Source organism: Monodon monoceros, unplaced genomic scaffold (genome assembly GCF_005190385.1).
Source record: "Monodon monoceros isolate NGI ecotype Baffin Bay Population unplaced genomic scaffold, NGI_Narwhal_1 Contig783_ctg1, whole genome shotgun sequence".
NCBI lineage: Eukaryota > Metazoa > Chordata > Mammalia > Artiodactyla > Monodontidae > Monodon > Monodon monoceros.
Window position 1 is genome coordinate 89678 of NW_021703334.1, and position 9078 is coordinate 98755.

At 49.3% G+C, this 9078-nt stretch overlaps 1 long non-coding RNA gene across 1 annotated transcript; it reads right to left on the reverse strand.

Moving 5' to 3' along the window:
• Positions 1 to 2638: 2638 nt before the first annotated feature.
• LOC114891516 lies at positions 2639 to 6598 on the reverse strand. Its single transcript, XR_003792528.1, has 3 exons — positions 6459 to 6598; positions 5376 to 5555; positions 2639 to 2879 (listed from the first exon to the last, which is right to left on the reverse strand). It is a non-coding gene; the product is annotated as an uncharacterized LOC114891516 (long non-coding RNA).
• Positions 6599 to 9078: the final 2480 nt, after the last annotated feature.

The window sequence follows — 9078 nt, forward strand, 5'->3', positions numbered from 1 at the left end:
CAGCCACAGCACGCAGGCCGAGTTGGTGCCTGCAGGCCAGCCAGGATGGTCCTGGCCCCGGGCACTCTTCTGGAAGCTTTCCATTTCCCTGCCTGATGTACCCCTCCTGTCCCGGCCCCCACTGCGTTTTTCCTTCCTCACCTCTGCCCGGGGAGAAATTCCAGCAGAAGGTATGGGTGACACATCCTCTTCTTTAGCAGGTGGCAGCCCGGCAACTCCTGCAGAAAGTCCAGCAGAGACCCACTCACACTGGGCCACCCATAGAGCCGTGGCCCCTCACTCCCTCCCAGCAGCCCGGCCCCGAGACTGCTGACAGGGCAGAGAATATGGCGTCAGGCACAGCTGCAGGGGCTCTTGCTGCCTGAAGAGGTGTTTATACGCAGGCACACCTGGGGAGGGCTGGCCGGCAGGGTCAAGCTGCCCGGGTCAGCTAATCCTCACCCCTCAGGGTCTCACAATTGCATTCTAGCCAAATTCTAGTTCTCACATTCCTGCCCCACTGCACCTGGGGTCGGGATCAGCAGACCCAGGCTCTGTTCCGGCAGAAGCTCCCTTTCTGTGAACAGGTTTTCCCCACTCCCATTATCCTCACTGGAGACTCAGGAAGCCACAGCATCGGGGCACCTCCAGCACCAGGACCCCACCCTAGGGAATCTCTCAAGAGCAGGGACCAGGCCTGCAGGCAGAGGGGAGGAAGGAGCCGGCCTCTTCAGGATACCCAGGCTAGAAAGTCTCCTACGCAGGAAGGCCTTGGACTCAGCTTACCTACCACCCAGGGTCTCCTACCCCTCCCCTGGTAGGGGGGCGCTTCAGATTCCAGGGCCCCAGGATCCTCCCCACCGACTTCTGACCCCAACTGCAGAGTCGGGGACCCCCTCTGCGGCTTCTTTTTTCTAGCTCCCAGAATTCCCTGAATCTGTTATACCCAGGGTTTATTATGGCGAAGAGTGCAAGTTAAAATCAGCGAGGACAGGGGGGTGAGGAGGGTCCAGCTTCCTCGGCTGTGGCAGCCCAGGGAAGCCCACCTGAGTCCTGTAGTGCAGGGCTTATTGGGGTCTGTCACGTCAATGTGGGGACCACCATGTGCCTGACCTTGGCCTCCAGCCCCCGGGGGACTCAGGAAGTCCCACCATGTATCACGCCGTCAGCACAGACCAGCCTGGAGCGAGGCCCATGGAACAGCTCTGAAAGGAGGAAGATGGGGCAACGACAGCTCGCTGGCTGCAGGGAACGTACTTATGACTGGCTGTGGCCCCCAGCCAGGCTGATAGAAGGCCTGAGAGCCTCAAGGAAGGGAAAGAAAAGAGAGAGAGGATGGAGGAGAACAGTGGGGGAGGGGTCAATTCACCTCCAGGTGGCAAAACACAAGTGTCACAGCAGAGACTGGGGAGGAGAGGGGGTCAGGTGGGAGGAGACGGTGAAGAAATACCTGGAGGACGCTTCCTCCCCTCTCCACTCCAGATGGGGCGCACGGGGCGGGCGACAGTGTTTGCATCCACTCCCCTCACTAAGAATGTGCGCTTCAAGCTGGTCTTGAGAACACACCTCATTCTTCACTGTGACTGCAGGTTGGGTCTTCTCTGCCCACCTCCCCCTCACATTTCACTTGGCCCTGAAGTCTTCATTTTTTCAGGCAAACAGTCTGGCTCAGCGGGCAAAGCTGAGCACCTTGGAGGCAAATCCTGACTCACAGGTGCAATATATATTCATATTAATAGCTTATTTATATTATTTATTTATTTTATTATAATAAAATAATACTATATATATATGTACATATAATGTAAATAAAATGTTAAATATGATATACTAATATTATTTTAATATAATAATATTTATTAATATATCAATAATATATGTTCATATTAATCATATATATGCTGATTTAGTGACATCCTTGGCAAGAAGAAAAGCAAAGCCTATAGAAATCAGAAGAACTGAGAACTTTGAAGATCTTTGAGAGAACTCCATGCTCACGATGTAAATGGAGAGAAGTATGTGAAGGTCTCCTGGCCAGGGCTGCTCACAGAGCTTTTCTAGGCACCCTGTTTACTGGGTCAAGAGTGAATAAGGCGCCCCAGATGTCTGGATAAAAGCAGGAGCCTAGGGTCCAGGGGCCAGCCCCCCTGGACAATGCCTGTCCTTCTTTCACCACATTGCAGTGGCCCTGCCCGACCGCGCATCATCTCCTCACTTACATTCCTGTGAACAAACATTACCACTTCTCCTACACAATGAAGTGTGCGTGGTGCAGAAGAATTGGCACCTTCAAAATAGTGACAAAAACCTTAAAACTATGGAGAGAGGGAGAAGGAGAGATAGATGGACAAATAGGTAAGCATGCCACAGTTGTAGACTATAATTTAAAATTTATGAAAGTAGAAAGTAATGTTAAAACTCTGTGGCTCACAGGCTTCCCTGGTGGCGCAGTGGTTGAGAGTCCGCCTACCGATGCAGGGGATACGGGTTCGTGCCCCGGTCCGGGAAGATCCCACATGCCGTGGAGCGGCTAGACCCCTGAGCCATGGCCGCTGAGCCTGTGCGTCCGGAGCCTGTGCTCCACAACGGGAGAGGCCACAACAGTGAGAGGCCCGCGTACCCCCCCCCAAAAAAAAAAAAGAACTCTTTAGCTCTCAGCTTTTATTTTTACCAATGCCTTCATTAAACAATTTATCAGGCATCTAAGTGCAGTAGATTCTTAATCATAAAATAGCATTTTAATTTTGAAGTACTTTCGTTTTCTACATTACCAGAATGTACCTTCAAATCATCCAATGTCTTCTTAACCAAAGCAGACATTTGTTGCATATTCAAAGACCCTGTCAGAATGTTCCCAGGAGGGTAGGGAGGAGTTTCCTGGAACATCGTCTGCCCTTCCCCTGTTGCCAGAAGTAAGAGTGTTGATTAGTTTTGAGAGAGTTTGGTGAACTGGTTCAGTTCCTACACATGCAGAAATTGCTTGTTGACAAACATTCTCCACTAGGTTCAGCCTCCACTTGAATGTGCCCTAAATCCTGAGCCACTAAGCAGGGCAAGAGCCTCGCTGTCCCATTACCCCCTCTGCTTCCACCCACCAGAGTCATGGGTCCAAAGGATGCAGAATAGACTGGACTCTCTAGGCCTCACATCTCCTCCTACCCTTCCCCACTCACAGGCCCAGAGAAACCAAGCTTCTTGTCCTGATTTAAGGAGGAAGGAGATACAGCAACAGTGCCAGAAGAGGCACATGGGAGGGGCCCTTGCACTCCCAGAGAACTGTGGACTCGTCATGTAGGTTTGGGTGGACCATGGTAGCTGGAAGAGACTCAGGACCTGACACCTATGCGACTTCACCTGCTGTACAGTCTTAGAAACCGTCTGTGGGCTGCACGAGCTGAGGAACGGTGGGGGCACTTGGATGGACTGGAAGTAGAGGGGAGGGTTTTCTCTGTTGCAAAGCACAGGCTGTGGTCTTTCTGGGCTGGAAATATTGACAGCTCAGCGCCTAATGGAGGGTGTTGGTTGGAGGGGTCCTGGTAGTAGAGTTTCTTAGGGAGGTGAGAGGAGATTCTGGGAGGATGCAAAACACCTCCGAGAGCCTTGGACCACACACACAGCCTTCTGACACCAGCGGTGGCAGGTAGCATTTTCTTATATTTAAAGCAGTCCCAGGTCAGGACAGCCGATTTCCCAGGGCCTGAACAGTGAGGAATACAGGTGGGTGTTGCTAACGATGAGCAGTGTCCCTGAGCAGAGGACAGACGAGGGTTCCCGAGCAAACAGAACACAGGCTACTGAGTCAGCAAGACAGTCATGAAGGCGGTGAGGTAGACACCATGCTGGAACTCACAGCAATCTTTGCCCTTGAATAAACCCCCACAGGGTGGTGAAGTGTTGGAAGAGGGAAGGGAAGATGGAGGACTGTGCGGGGCAGGCACACAGGTGAGCGTGCTTGGAACACGTAGCACATCTTAGTTCCTTAGAGTGTTTTTATTGAGAAAATAAGGACAGGTACATGGGGCAGCCCTGAAATATGGACCGTCTAGAAAGTCATTTATTTTTTTCTTGTCAAGCTTTACCTCTTCCGGGTAGAAAGAGAAAAAGAGAAAGAAAGGAAGAAAGGAAAGAAGAAAAGAATGACAAGAGATGTCCCTAAGTGTTCACTGGTTCTCCTCCATAGGGGCCTGGCAGGGACCTCAGCAGAATATGCCCTCAGGAGACCAGCACTGTACCTCATGTGACCCCAGGGTGACTGCAGGTCCCAGGGCACTGCTTGCTTGTCCCAAGCACAAGAACTTGCCTGGTGGCAGCTGCCCTCTTCACTAGAGTCTCTCAGTGTCCGGAGTTCTTTTTGCTACAATGAGGGACACTAATAGTGGGGTCATGGTCATGATGGATGATGTTGGGGATTCCAAGGAAGGGCAGCATGGCTGGGCTTGTGTCCTCTGGGCCTACTGGCAGCTCCAGGCGAGTGGGGTAAGTTGGGGCCAGGCAGGGAAGCAGTACTCAATGTTAGTCAACTGTAGACTTTAAATGGTTAAAATTGAAAATGTATGTTTTACAATTTAAAAAAACCCTCCAAAAACCCTGGTGGCATGTGAATGTACGTAAAACCTAATGGCTTAAAAAGAAAAATTCTTAGGCCAAACGAAGGAGTACATTACTGATACATTCTAAAGCATGAGCCTCAAAAGCATGATATTCAGTATAAGAAGCCAGACATAAAGGGCACATATTGTATGATTCCAGTCACATGAAATATTGAGAATAGACATATCTGTGGAGACAGAAAGCAGATTTGTGGTGGCCACGGCCTGAGCATAGGTGGAATAGAAGAGACTAATGGGGATGGGGTTTCTTTTTGAGGTGATTAAATATTCTGGTATTAGTGCCGATGGTTGCACAACTTTGTGAATAGATTATCAATCACTAAATTCTACACTTTTCAAAGGGTGAATTTTATGGTATGTGAATTATGTCTCAACTTAAAAAATGGTGATTAATAAATGTGATTTTTAAAATAACATGGGGAATATTATCATGAGTTTTATTTGCTTCCTGCCATCCTAAGCTCTGTAGAAATGGAAAAAGACACCCCGCCACACACACAAAATGAGAACAAGCACTATTTACTGAGAACTTGTCTATAGAGCACGGGAGTCAGCCACCACCACTCACATCAGGCTGAGGCTCAGGGCACATAAGAGTGGGGACACTTCCTGGTGGCCAAAAAAGGAAGGCATGTGCTCCCCAGAGCTTGTGATGTGAGGAGGCTGGAGACAAGTTGATAGGAAGAGGGGCGTCCTAAGTGATTACTTAAGGGAACATATTTGGCTTTCCCCGCATTTGGTTCTACATGGAAAGGACTGAAAATGACGAAGCTGTGAGTCACTGACCAAATCCTGACCCTTTGGGCCTATTGCTGCAGAGGTTGGAGTCTGGTTTTCCAGATTGGTTTCTGCAGGGTGTGGGGCAGGGCCTTGTGGCTGGAGGGAGAGGTTCCCAGGCTTCCAGGTGGATTTAGAAAATTCTGCATCCCAAAACCCTCCTTCATCATCTTCAATCAATCAGATACTCTGTGGGTAGAGAAACTTGAATCAATGTTTTTAAAATTAACTGCAAACAGAATTGAAATTGACTAATGTACAATATAATGACATACTAAAAGGCAAATATCAATAGAAGAATCAAACAGAATTTTATAAATTCCTTCCAAGCAATGAATATGCTCAATTAAAATCACATGCTCATGAACTTCAGTATTTGGTAGTACATATCTGTGTGAAAAGAATTTTCAAATATGAAATGTATAAACAAGGCAAAATCTCCTTATAAGTCAGCATTAACAACTGAAATTTTGATGATAGGAATCTGTAATAAGCTAAATGGCATCCCCCTTGCAAAACAATTCCATTTTTCTCATTAGCAGACTTGTATCACAAAAAAATGTACTAAATATATTTTAAATTTCATAGATAAACATTTTGTGAAAAGAACTGCAAACCATAGTAATTATTACAGTAATGTGGATTTACTGTAAATCTTAGGATTTCTTATTTCACTAATGTTCACATTGTAGTGAATCTCATGACAAAAAGAGTTTCAATTCATTAAATTTTCTTCTTGCCCCAATACCGAAATCTGGCCTTCTGGTCGACCTTGCCGCTGCAGACGCCAAGTGATTTGCAACTGGTGTGAACCTCAACAGGAAGTATCCAGATTGCACACGGGCGAGGGCGCAACGCCACGCCCCTGACAGCCGGCCTCGACTCAGGCCACCATCGGTCCCCTTTCTTGCCCTGGGGTGTCCTCCCCTGCGCCCGCACGTCTGTAGGCCGTTCACAGTCTGCAGAGCTTCTTCAGACAAGCTACGGACAACCGCGCCCACCCAGGGCCTCGGCCAGGCTCGTGTCTCCTCCCGACCATCACGGATGCCCCGGGCGGTCCCCGTTTCCCAAAGAGAAACGACAACGACTTACGACCACCGAAGCCTAGGAGGAACTGCCGCCCTTCCAGGAGCGCCGTACACGCTTGCCCTCGAAAGTCCGCGGTGAGGGGACCTGAACAGTTTCTTAACGCGAGCGCCACGCTGACGAGACCACCAAGGTTGGGACGAGAGCTCCCCGCATAGATGTCGGTTCAATCTGCCGGGTGGCTCCTGTCTGTTGACACGCATCCTGTGCCCCTGCCTCAGGGCAAGATCCGCCCCCGTGACCGCCTCAAGTGGAGCCCGGAGAAACTGAAGTGGACCCCGTTGAGCAGCCCCACCGCCAGGACTGCACCAGGATGGACACGGGCCGCCAAGCCGGCGAGGAGGCACCGACGGATCGTGACACATGGTGTACGACGCTGGTCACGGACATCCTCTCCTGGTCGCGAGTAACAGGACATGAGGTCTCTGCGGGCCAAGGGGCACCAGAGACTGCTGGTCGACCGGCACAGACCTCCCCAAAAACCTGCGAGGGAGCTCAGCGCTGGCCCCACAACACACTTCTCTCCACATTCAATCTCTGGTGACAGCAGGAGGCGCCCATCACTCCGCACCACCGGGATGGTCGCCGCCAGCGTCGCCGGCCTCCCGGAAATCTGGCCCGCGCCTGGGGGTCGAGTCACATCCCTCGCGAAGGTCGCCAAAGCTCAGGAGGAAAGGGACAATATAAAAGCGGCCGCCAGGTGGCTCCCGACAACGGGCTCGAACGTCAGCGGGATGGATTCTGATCGCTGGACGGCGAGGGATCAGCTCCGACCGCCCAAACGCTCGAGTTCGTCTCGGGCCGTCCGCCTAGGAGCTACCAGCCCCCAGCAGCGGACGGGGCTGGGAAGATTTGGGCAGGAGGCTACCGCGAAGGAGATGCGCTCCTCACGCTAATGTGGAGAATTCTGCAGTCAGGACCCTGACTCTGAAGACTTGCGTTCCCTTAGTGCCCAGCCTCTTACCTCCTTATCAGGAGACCTTAGCAATTCACTTGGTTGCTCCAATTATCTCTGCCCACCCTACACCTGTGCAGCTCTTCTCGCCATGAGCCTAGAGCTGCTTTCCCAAGGAAGACAACCCCATGTCATTGCATGTAGGAGCCAAGGAGACAACTGAACATTTGCATCTGGACCTATGAGAGAAATTTTATGTATCCAACGCAGGAAGATACAAGACTGAGAGGGCCTTATAACTTTAGCACCACATGAGCATAGCTTTCATGAAACAGTGACGCACATTCGGCAAGTCCAGGGGTGTCAGGAAGAAGAAACACACACACACACGCACACACACAAGCACACACACACACACACACACACACATCTCCAGGTCTAATAAGAACACTTACCAGGGCTGGCCATGGTGGTATCAGAAAGCCCATTGTTCCCACTTCTGGTGTTCCCTGGGCTAGAATCCCAGCTCATTCAAGCAGATCCTGGTTGTTTTACTGATGTCACTGTGTGGGAGTGAGGTCTTGGAGCTCCCTGGACTGTCATTTGCTGTCCAGTGCTCTACACTTTGTTCTGTGTACTATGCCCTTTCTCCTCCATACACAGTAATAATTAAGAAAATAAGAATCTGTAGACATTGCATTCAACTTTCTAATTTGATTGAAGGTTAAGAACACAAAGGAACAGAGTTATGTGAATAATTTTGCTAAGGAACTTACCTTTATCTTTTTGAAGCTATCAAAATGTTTATGAGTAGCCTGTAAAAGGTTAATCTTTTTTAAAATTAGGAAAAATAAATGATTCTTTATTGCTGTCTCTCACCAAACCCCAAATCACCCCAGCACTTATAACACAGGACTCAACTGATGAAACGTCTGCTCCCCACTGGCCTAGAGATTTCTGTTCTGAGTTATTCTCTATACCCTGTGTTCACCGCATTCCTAGGTCCACTGCAGCCAGTAACATGATGAAGGAGGCCACTGAGCTCAAGGGATGACCTTTCAAAAAAGAGAAGGAAAAAACCTCTCCCGTCTTCTGTGAGGTCACAGCCTTAATGGAGGCTGGAACAAGTGAAAGTAAATGTTGGGAAAGAGAGTGTTTCTACATTGGTCCCTGACCTGCCCTATCCCTAAAAGGATGGTGAACATAACTGGCGTTAATATTTCCTGGGTGCACTTAGAAAATCCAGACCCAAAGTACAAACCTAACCATTTGGCAAAAGATGGATCAATACAGGAATCAAAGTAAGCTTTTTTTCTCACCTGTTGTTTCATTATCAGGAACTCTGGCACTACCTGACCTCCTCTGCCTCCTTATGCAGGGACAATCTGAAAGTCAAGCAGATAAACCTGAGGAAAGAGAAAGCAGCCATGAGAACCCAGCCTTTCAAAGTATTGTTAGATTCATCAGGCATCAATCCCCAACCACTCACCTGGGAGTGACTCCTGCCACCCTACCCACAGACATGCGCAGACAGAAGGAACGCTTTTCCTTCCCATGGTCAAGAACAAGGCTGCATTGGCTACTCGGCATGTGGAGAGGATGTAATATCCGCATTTTGCAGAAAACAATGCAAATTATGGGGTGTTATACTTTGATTCGAGTTACTGTTCAGTTATTATTTTATTAATATTCAGTTCCTAGGATTAACACTAATTCCCAGATAACCCTTAC